This window comes from Trachemys scripta, chromosome 6, assembly GCF_013100865.1.
Source record: "Trachemys scripta elegans isolate TJP31775 chromosome 6, CAS_Tse_1.0, whole genome shotgun sequence".
Taxonomy (NCBI): Eukaryota; Metazoa; Chordata; order Testudines; family Emydidae; genus Trachemys; species Trachemys scripta.
In genome coordinates, this window is record NC_048303.1 from 66,011,807 (window position 1) to 66,023,575 (window position 11,769).

The 11,769-nt window shown below is 43.5% G+C and overlaps 1 long non-coding RNA gene across 1 annotated transcript in view; it reads left to right on the plus strand.

Annotated features, from left to right (window-relative positions):
• Positions 1-1,828: 1,828 nt before the first annotated feature.
• The window catches only part of LOC117879216, a 55,470-nt gene continuing 45,529 nt past the window's right edge, over positions 1,829-11,769 (plus strand). Inside the window, exon 1 of the long non-coding RNA XR_004646200.1 lies at positions 1,829-3,277. This is a non-coding gene — a long non-coding RNA (uncharacterized LOC117879216). The remainder of the gene's footprint in view (positions 3,278-11,769) is intronic.

Here is an 11,769-nt window from a genome sequence, read left to right on the forward strand (position 1 = left end):
CCCAAGCTGAATTACTGCTTTTTCCTGGCTGATGCTCATCTCAATCTAATTCAGTCTTTTAAAAAAAGATTCTGAAAATGAGGATGATATCAGATGTTATTGAGGCAGGGAAGATGGTTCACATTAGGATGAAATCAGGTTCTTTAAATGATTTTCTTAAATTGACATCTTTCCGTCGCTGAGCCCTATGTATTTATATTATCATATTTAGGCTTCAAAGTTAACAGCATATAAAGATAAAGAAGGTGATTCACATTTCTTGATTTTTTTCAATCTGTTGACTGAAGGGAAATCTGTGGGAACATTCTACATACTCAGAATTTGTACATTTATGTTCTGATCAGTGTTATGATCCAGTCTATTCTTCTCAATTTGCATGCTGTACCATTCTTATCATACTATCTATAAACATCAATGTTTGTCATGACAAAAGGCAAGATGAACAATTATATTCTCTTATTTAAACAATTAAATTGTAATAAAATCAGGTGTATACATTTCACATTAGATTTGTGCCCTCAAAATAATCCTTTAATTGTAATTGGTTGATACTGCAAGCCAAGCAATTTCCATGTTGCAGCAGTCATATGTATTCCAGACAGGGAGAATAACATAAAACTGATAATTTTTAAATAAGTGAATTTTTACACTGTTCAGAGTGGTAGCCGTGTTAGTCTGTATCAGCAAAAACAACAAGGAGTCCTTGTGGCACCTTAGAGACTAACAAATTTATTTGGGTATAAGCTTTCGTGGGCTAAAACCCACTTCATCAGATGCATGGTGTGAAAAATACAGTAAGCAGAATATATATGGTAGCACATGAAAAGATGGGAGTGGGTGGTCAGTGCTATCAAGACCAATGCAATCAAGGTGGCCCATTTCCAACAGTTGACAAGAAGGTGCGAGTATCAGCAGAGGGAAAAATTATTTTGTAGTGACCCATCCACTCCCAGTCTTTATTCAGGCCTAATTTGATGGTGTCCAGTTTGCAAATTAATTCCAGTTCTGCAGTTTCTCATTGGAGTCTGTTTTTTAGGTTTTTTTGTTGAAGAATGTTATTGAACTACAGTACCCACTTGGTGATGTGAAGAAACAGATTGACAGGGCCAGAAAGGTACCCAGAAGTCTACTCCAGGACGGCCTAACAAAGAAAGTAACAGAACGCCACTAGCCGTCACCTACAGCCCCCAATTAAAACCTCTCCAGCGCATCATCAAGGATCTACAACCTATCCTGAAGGACAATCTCTCACTCAGACAGGCCAGTCCCCGCTTACAAACAGCCCCCCAACCTGAAGCAAATACTCACCAGCAACTACATACCACACAACAAAAACACTAACCCAGGAACCAGTCCCGGTAACAAACCCCATTGCCAACTCTGTCCACATATCTATTCAAGGGACACCATCATAGGACCTAACCACATCAGCCACACCATCAGGGGCTCGTTCACCTGTACATCTAACAATATGATATGCCATCATGTGCCAGCAATGCCCCTTTGTCATGTACATTGGCCAGACCAGATTGTCCTCTAATTCTTTTGCATAGAGACTCAAATCAGACATCAAGAATTGTAACATTCCAAAACCAGTGGGAGAACAGTTCAATCTCCCTGGTCACTCAATAACAGACTACTCATTGTTTTTACACTGTAATACTCTCGCTCTTGAATAACAACAAAATTCACTGGCTGTGATATAAATTACTGTACTACAATGAGTCATCCTCAATTAGTCTGATAAGATTTTCACATTCCAATTGAAAGTGTACTTTGCAGTACTTAAATAACATGTTTTATGACCCTTTTCATAAGATACACAAGATTTACATATTAGCTTATAGCATACATCTTCTATTCCTCATCAGTTAAATCAGTACATTTCAATTCCAAATGTATTAGTTCATTCTTGTGCCAATGTTTCTTTTAGGGGTGTCTGCTAGTTCCAATCACATAAAATTTATTCCATATAATTGTTTTCTGAATCTGTTAATAGCAGATTCTGCCATTGATTAAGGCTAGTGGCCGTATGCCATGAATACTTTTATCTTCACAAATAGAATATTCTCTTGATACTTGTGATATTAATTTTGTTTATAGGAGACATGTCTTCGTCTTCATCCACAATGTGTCAAACATTTTTGAAATCCATATTTGATGATAGAATATTGGAAGTATTCAGAAGAATCTTCTGGAACTGATGTAAGATTCTTTACCCAGCAATTTGTTGCCATTGAAGATCCATGATATGTTTTACAAAAGGAATGGTAAATTCTAAAATGGGCAATTACATGCTTCATACCTAAATTCCACCTACCATTTCAATTGGAGAAATTATTCTCCATTTCCCCTCCTATGACAATGTTATGCAGCATTAACTGGTGCAGAGTGACTGCCATATTCCATTCCAGAAAGCTCATATGCTGTTACAAGCAAAAAGGGAGAAAGGTCTAAGCAAAATATCTAGTCTTTTTTTAATCTTCTGTTTTCCATCCACCCCCCAAATATATTATGATCTGCTAGTAATTTGCTGCATGAACTAGACAGAGCTGGAATAAAGCAATCAGGACTTCAAGCATACCATAAGATGGGCCACCTGCACTGTCCAGCCTCTGCATTATGGCCCTGTCTCCCAATGAAGTGGCAGTGACAGGTGCCATATACACGAGCCATTTACTGGGCTTTTGAAGGGGGAAGCTGTCACCATTCCTCTCTTGTGGCAGACAGGCAGGGGCATCAACCTAGTTTTTAAAGCCTGAAGCTAGGCACCTAACTCCATACTTAGACACACAAAAAGTTTGATCATCAGAGGTACTGAACTCCCAAGACCCCTATTAACTTCAGTGAGTGTTCAGATCTGATCCATTGATAAGTATAATACACATATACCCTCTTGAGCAGTCCTGTGGTCAAAATGCTTCCTGCTTCCAAGTTCTATCACCAACTAACTGTTAATGAAAGAAACAAATAATTACCATATAAAAGCTTGTTACAGTCACATTTCACCTCTCTAACCACAAATAGATCTGATCAGGAATTTTTTGGCAAAATGTTTTTGTTGACCAAATGGCTATTTGTCGACACCAAAACTTTGTGGCAATGCATCTTTTTTAGTGATGTTTTGCAGGTCAACGATGGAATGTCAGGTGGGACGGAGAAACGGACATAGGCCAATAGCCTGGTGATAAGGGCACTCACCTAGATGTGAGAGATCCAGGTCCAAGTCCCTGCTCTGGTGGCTTCATTGTGTGCAAAGTGCTTGAAATCTGCAAATGTAAGATTTTCTCCAATGCAAAGTATTGTTACTGAAATATAACAAGCAACATTTACCAAGAGAACCAATATAAATATTACTCAAAAAAGATTAAGGTTTTTGATTACAATGATTGTTTATTACACCCTTCTACATTGTGTGATTTTCTTACAAACCAATGGCTACCCATTCAAATGTATACATATTGAAGATAGGGACATTAACAAGTATTCTGGGTTAACATGAAAACCTGTAATCTAATAGGAATATGGATGAATCACAAATGTACTTATAGAATTCCTGCCCTGGTCTGATTTATCACAATTACAGTGTGTAACAGCTATAAAAAAAGAAGAGGAAGGAAACCTTCAGTGACATTATGAATGCCAAGTATCCGTATCATATCTTTATATGCAGCAGTAAACTGCATTGAAACTGTAAGTGACACTATATTGTGGTATGCTTTTAATGTTTTTCTCTACTGATTGAGTAACCATGAACTACAGTTTTAAAATTAAGATGTTTTAACTGTCTTCAATGTACATATTTATCTGGGATCCCACTAACTTTAATGTGATGCCAATTTTTAAAGAGGGCTACGGGGTGATCCCAGACACTACAGGCCAGTAAGCCTGTCTTCAGTACCAGACAAACTGGTTGGAGCTATAGTAAAGAACAAAATTGTCAGACACATAGATGAATATGATTTGTTGAGGAAGAGTCAACATGGTTTTTGTTAAGCCTCACCAATCTACTAGAATTATTTGAGGGGGATAAGAGTGATCCAGTGAATAGAATGTACTTAGATCTTCAGAAAGCCTTTGACAAGGTCCCTCCTAAAGGCTCTTAAGCAAAATAAGTTGTCATGAGATAAGCGGGAAGGTCCTCTCATGGATTGGTAACTGGTTAAAAGACAGGAAACAAAAGGTAGGAATAAATGGTCAGTTTTCAGAATGGAGAGGGGTAAGTAGTGGTGTCCCCAGGGGTCTGTACTTGGAGCAGTCCTATTCAACATTCAACCAGTTCTTGGATTTACAACACAATTGGTTCCTGAAAATTGTGTCGTTAGTTGAAACATCGTAACCGTAATACACTCCATTGAGGGACTGAGCATCGTAAAGTCGAAATCAATTGTTATAAGTCAAATGGGGGTCAATTCAGAAACATCTTAAGTGCTGTTCATCATAAGTTGAACCTCGTAAAGTCAAGGACTGCCTGTATTCATAAGTGATCTGGAAAAAGGGGTAAACAGTGAGGTGGCAAAATTTGCAGACTATACAAAACTACTCAAGATAATTAAGTCCCAAGCAGACTGTGAAGAGCTACAAAAAGATCTCACAAAGCTGGGTGACTGGGCAACAAAATGGCAGATGAAATTCAGTGTTGATAAATGCGAAGTAGTGCACATTGGAAAATGTAATCCCAACTATACATATAAAATGATAAGGTCTAAATTAGCTGTTACTACTCATAAAATATCAGTGTTGGAAGGGACCTCAGGAGGTCATCTAATCCAACCCTCCTGCTCAGAGAGGACTAATCCCCAGACAGATTTTTACCCCAGATTCCTAAATGGCCCTGTAGTAGTTTTGGACCACGGTTCGGCCCTCAGCGGGGCTGTGGGGTAGCCCACTGCCTTGCTACAGTCCAAAAAGAGCCCCGAGCCCCAATCAGGCTGGGGCAGTAATCACACAGTTAGGCCAATACCCAGGCCCTTAAGCAGGGGCTGGGTTGGGGTTTGTAGCAGCCCCCAGCCTCTCTAGGTGAGGGAAAAAGGGGGGAGTCTGCCACCCAAGGAGTGGGTGGCAGGGGGGAGACGCAGGCCCTCCCACTCCACTGTGTCCCAGCCCGGGGCCCTAGCAGTGACAGAAACTCGCTGCTGTCGGGGGGGATCCTGGCCGCAACACACTGACATAGGTTTTGGCAGTGCAGCAGCCAGACCGGGGTCAGCTGCCCCCGGGCTACTTCCACACTCCCCCTCGTATGGTACCTGGGCCGTCTTAGTGTCATTGGTGCTCTCCACCAGCATGGGCTCCTCGGGGTAGGTAGCAAAGGGCAGGCTCAGCTCCTCCTTGGGGTAGCTGGCACGGGGCAGGCTCGACCGGCCCGGTGAATCAGCAGGCTGCCTGTGGCTGTTTCCCAAGCGGGAGCTCAGCCAGGGATGTCTACTCTCTCCGCCCGCCTGGCCACCACTGAGCTCTGCAGGTGGGCTTTTATACTTCCGGGTCGGGGCCGTGACCTCGGAGGGGCGGGCGCCAGACCCGGTGGCTCTGCCCATGTTGGTAGTAGGGGAGGTTCGGCCCTCACCAGGGCTGTGGGGTAGCCCACCGCCTCGCTACAGGTCCCCTCAAGGATTGAGGTCACAACCCTAGGTTTAGCAGGCCAATGCTCAAACCATTGAGCTATCCCTTCCCCCAAGAAAGAGATCTTGGAGTCATGGTGGATAGTTCTCTGAAAACATCCATTCAATGTGCACCAGCAGTCAAAAAAGTAAACAGAATTTTGGGAATCATTAAGAAAGGGATAGATAATAAGATTGAAAATGTCATATTGCCTCTATATAAATCTATGGTACACCTACCTCTTGAATACTGTGTGCTGTGACAGGGTCAGGCCAGATGGCTACAGGAGAGTGCAGGAAGGAAGATATATTAGCCTCAGGATAAGCAGGTCCCTCTTCCCCTGGTAATTGAGCAGGGGTTACTCCAAGTTAATTAGGACACCTGGAGCCAATTAAGAACCCACCAGAACAGGTTAAAAGCCTTCCCCCAGCCAGTCAGGGTAGGTGATAGGCATTGTGAGAGTGGAGGTGAGCTGTTGGATACCTGAGTAGTATGGAAGCTGACAAGGACCAGGGGAGAACCTCTACCCTAGCCAGGAACTAAGGACCCTTCCAGGTCCAAAGACCTCAAGAAAAGGACCCTGCTAGAGGGGAGAGACTGAGCTGTGCATTTGCTGTGGTGCTGCCATGCCTGGAAGGGCTAACAGCGACTAGGGGTTCTCCCTCTCCTGGCAGGAGGGTTGGGAGGAACCCTGCCCAAGCAAAGTGGGAGATACTTTTCCATGCCCCTTGGCTTATTAACCCAGGGAAGCTAGCAGCTTTCCTGGGAACTGGCAGTGTGAGGCTGCTACTTGTAGAGTCCCTGGGTTGGGTCCTGGAGTATAAGGTGGGATTGGCCCCCCTGCACCCTTTTTTCCCTCTCACTGGATGTCCACCAAGGAGGCTAGAAGCCCCAGTGAAGCAGTGAGGGCCTAGCAGGCCCAGAAATGGGAAGGCTGCTTAGAAACAGAATTTCTCTACCCACTATAAACAGAGTGGGGGAATTCTGAGATGAGATGCTAGCCTGACCCACCACTTTTCAGCTTGGAAAAGAGATGACTAAGAGGCGGATATGATTGAGGTCTATAAAATCATGACTGGTGTGAAGAAAGTAATAATGAAGTGTTATTTACTCTCTCATAACACATGAACTAGGGTCACCAAATGAAATAGGCAGCAGGTTTAAAACAAACAGTGCATAGTCAACCTGTGAAACTGCTTGCCAGGGGATGTTGTGAAGGCCAAGACTATAACAGGGTTCAAGAAAACTAGATAAGTTCATGGAGGAACTTTTTCATTCATTTTATAATAATAAAAATGTTTAGTACAGAAACTCCAACATAATGAGCTCTCAAGATAGCAACGATGTGAGATAACAACCTTGGCAAATAATGCATTTTAAAAATCTTGGCCTACTAAGAAAGTTTCCATTCACAGTCACAAATCTAGCATTCTGGAGCAAAGTCACTAAAATATAATCCAACAAACAAACGTTTATTTAACGTGCCCCTCACTTTTCCCTCCACCGCACCCCACTCACCAGTGTTGTCCTTTGTCAATGGAAACTCAGAGGTGCTTTCACATGAGTTCACCTCCCAGGGGCAAGAAGGGGGGCAAGAAGGCACCTTGCTCGTTCCTCCAGCTGCTCACTGTTCACTCTGGCCACTGTTGTTCATTGGGCCACCGTTCACTCCTTTGCTCCATTGCCAATGGCCCTGTTGCCACCTGCCACTGTAACCTCTGTGAGTTGGTCTCTTGAGGTTCTACCCAGCTCTTAGTGATTTCAGCTGAGCTCTCAGTGGGGGAATCTCACTGCTAGTGCAGGTGGGGCTGTCTTTTCCACAGAAACACTGTCCCACAGCCAGGGCCGCCGAGAGTGGGTTTGGGCCCCGGTGAAAAAAAATTTTTGGGCCCCCCAGCAAGGGCGGACTGGCTAAACAGGGCTGACAAGAGGGATGGAAGTCAGGCCCCAGGGCCTCTTCCAGCCCGCCGGCCCCGTAATTTGTACTGGCTTCCCCCACCCTCTCGTCAGCCCTGCCCACAGCAGGTCTGAGCACTTAGACCCAATTATCAGTGATTTCAGCTGTAGTGATCACTTAACAAAACAAAAGACTATCTATGAAGCCTAATCAGCTCTGTCTTTAAACAGTGGAGAGGGGCAGGTTAAATAGTACTTGTGACTCAGGCAGACCATCAAGCAAAACACCTGTCCCCACCCTCTCTCTTCATGCCCTCAATCAGCACAGGCTAAGTACAGTTCTACTCATACAATAAGAATAACAACATTTCATTACCCCCTGCATTCAAGTGATTTGTAATCCAACCCCAGCCAAAATCTATCACTTGGGCAACACAGCTCTGTTTCCTGGATACCTAGGTAGATTAAGTGTGAACGTAAATACAATCTGGTCCTAAACCTTTCCCCCCAGCTCGTCACTAGCTGTCAGGGAGAGCTCATTTAGACATTGCTTTCAAATCATAATTTGAAATTATTAGGTTGGCCAACATCACCGAAATGAATGCACTGACATTGTCATAAAAAACAACAGCTGTATGAAGAAGGTAGTTTATGTTCATACTTTTCAAATCTATTATACTTTTTCAGATACATGTATTTTATCATACACTGTATATGCTTTTAAAGTGTGTATTAATGTTTCAATTTCAATTCAGATTTCCAAACAATCACTAAATTGGCAACACTGCATGTAACTAGTTCACAAAACTGGGGGGGAGGGAAAGGAGGGTGTTGGAGAAATTCACGGGGGGTGTAGGGAAATCCCTGGAGTAAGCCACTCCAGACAGCATAACACCTATTATGCTCCAAAGTCTGTTGGGGATGCTGTATACTTTTATTGTCTGTTTTTGCTTCATGGCCTTCATTTCCCCACATGTATCACAACTGCTTACCAGGTCTCCAATATCCTGGGTCATACTTGGCCAATACTTGACATCTCTGACTTTCCAGGTACAGGTTTCTATTCCAGAATGGCTTTGATGTATTCTTGAAAGAATTTGTTGTTGTCAGTGATCTACATCCCATGATTCAATTGCCTTTATATGTACGATGATTGAGTTAAGATGTGTTATGGATATCAAGTTTGGAGCCAGCCATCAATCTGAGCAGATCAAAACACAGCTAAGAAGTAGAAAGAAAGGGAAAGAAGAGTCATAGTACTGGCTTACACCACAAAGTTAAGTCAACATAAATCACCTTGTGTCACCCTATCTGTGCATATGTAGGTTGTTTGAAGGTCTTTCCCCTCTATGACTGGAGAGGAATTAACAGGCAACTTCACCTTGAATGAAGTTAACTACTTATGGTAAACAACCTGTTCTACCTTGTATTTAGCTGTGATACTCTGAGGCGAGGTCTACAAACTTACATCAATAACTATGTTGCTCAGGGGGAGAGGCGGCATGAAAATCCACACCCGTGACGTAGTTGTATTGACCTAACCCTTCCCTCCCTTTCCCTCCCCTCTGTATGGACAGCACTAAATTGACAGGAGGGCTTCTCCCATTGACACAGCTACTGCCTCTCATGGAGGTGGATTAACTATGCTGATGGGAGAAGCTCTCCCATTGGCACAGTAAAGCACTACAACAGTGCAACTACACCAGTGTGGTATGTGTAAATAAGCCCTGAGTACATTTCCCAGACCTGAAGAAGAGCTCTGGCTACGCTCAAAAGCTTGTCTCACCAACAGAAGTTGGTCCAATAAAAGATATTACCTTGTCACAAGAACATAAGGACCAGACAGAGGGAGGGATAGCTCAGTGACTTGAGCATTGGCCTGCTTGAACCCAGGGTTGTGAGTTCAGCCCTTGAAGGGGCCACTTAGGGAACTGGGGTAAAAATCTGTCTGGTGATTGGTCCTGCTTTGAGCAGAGGGTTGGACTAGATGAGGGCTCTTCCAACCCTGATATTCTATGATTCTATCTGAGAAGGTACCAGCGGGTCAGTATGTCAGCTTTGCTGTCCCTAGAAATTGAGAATACAGCTGTCAAAGCTGAAGCTGGAAGAGTTGTGAATTCTCCATTAGAGCACGGTGGGCAAAGTGTGTTTGAACTAGCAGACTCCATAGAAATAATGGACACACTTCAGGAGACCACTGAAAGTGCCCCCTTTCCCCAGTTAGATTAAAGGAAATCTAGCAGGGAGAAGAAAGCTCCAAGGATCTTTAAATGGGTGTAAAATTGATTTGGGATAGTGATGTGAAATGTCCTGAAAAAAAAAAACACTTTTAAAGATAAAGTTGTATAATTTATATTTGTTTGGGACATAAATCTTCAGGATACAAGTCATATTAAACTTCAGGAAGGGCAATGGGTAGAGCTAAAATAGGAGGTGTTGTTTTGCTTAAAGGCCCTAAACTCTGTGATTCTATGACCTGAGTAGAGCTACCCTGGATAATTAACATGGGTCTTCTTGGCTGCTAATTCAGGGGTTAGGACATTGTTTTGCATGCTGTGTATGTTGGAGACAGAAAGCAAGAGGAAGTGTTGTGAGTGTGACTGACAGGAAGCAGAGATACAGAGATTCTTGTACACGGGGCTTACTGGAATGGCAGACTTGGGGATTTCTGAGCAAGGAATCTGCCTGCTCTTTGCTTCTAATATGTTCAGGGAAACAGGACTCCATGTACATATTTTTTTATAAATAAACAAGATGACACTGAAAATATATCTGATTCATAAAATCGATTTTCATCCTAACAGAAACAACCCTGAAAGACCCCCATAAGTGCCTAGCCACTCATGGGGGTAGAAGAGCACACATTTCCCATAGCACAACTCACACTTTATGTGTGCATTGTACTAGGGTTACCATTCATCCGGATTCCCCCGGACATGTCCGGCTTTTTGAGCTAAAAATAGCGTCCGGGGGTGTCATAACTATAAAGGGAAGGGTGTAACAGCTGTCCTGTGTACAGTACTATAAAATCCCTCCTGGCCAGAGACTCCAAAATCCTTTTCCCTGTAAAGTGTTAAAAAGCTCAGGTAATCTGGCTGGCATCTGACCCAAAGGACCAATAAGGGGACAAGATATTTTCAAATCTTGGGGAGGGGGGGAGGCTTTTGTTTGTGCTCTTTGTTTGGAAGTTCGTTCGCTCTTGGGACTGAGAGGGATCAGACATCAATCCAGGTTCTCCCCATCTTTCTAAACAAGTCTCTCATATTTCAAACTTGTAAGTAAAGAGCCAGGCAAGGCGTCTTAGTTTTACTTTGTTTTCTCAACTTGTAAATGTACCTTTTACTAGAGTGTTTATCTTTGTTTGCTGTACTTTGNTCTCTCATATTTCAAACTTGTAAGTAAAAAGCCAGGCAAGGCGTCTTAGTTTTACTTTGTTTTTCTCAACTTGTAAATGTACCTTTTACTAAAGTGTTTATCTTTGTTTGCTATACTTTGAACCTGAGGCTAGAGGGAGGTCCTCTGAGCTCTTTAAGTTTGATTACCCTGTAAAGTTATTTTCCATACTAATTTTACAGAAATGATTTTTACCTTTTTCTTTAATTAAAAACCTTCTTTTTAAGAACCTGATTAATTTTTCCTTGTTTTAGATCCAAGGGGGTTGGATCTGTAGTCACCAGGAGTTGGTGGGAGGAAGGAGGGGGGATGGTTAATTTCTCCTCGTTTTAAGATTCAAGGGGTTTGGATCTGTATTCACTAGGGAATTGGTGAAAGGTTTCTCAAGGCTACCCAGGGAAGGGAATTAGCTTTGGGATGGTGGCAGCGGACCAAAATCTAAGCTGGTAGTTAAGCTTAAAAGTTTTCATGCAGGCCCCCACATTTGTACCCTAAAGTTCAGAGTGGGGATACAGCCTTGACAGGGAGGAATTTGTAAATGTCCGGACTCTCCCCCCCCATGCAGCGCGCGCTAACAGGGCAGCCGGCTGGATGGTGCCACTTACATGGGTCTCTGACAGCCAGAGAGAGCCCCTCCTCCTCTCACCTGCAGCAGAGATCATTCCCTCCCTCCCTGCATTCGCAGATCGCCTCTGGCAGTCTGGAGCTCCTCCCCTGCTCTCCAGCGTGCGGGGATGAACGGCTCAGGCCGTTCCTGAGCAAGCTCACAGAGACATTAGGCGAAGGCCAACAACAAGGGAGCCAGGGGGTCGGAGAAGGGGCAGGGAAGTTCTGGAGGGGGCAGTCAAGAGACGGGGGGGTCGGGAGTTTGGGGGGGGCTTT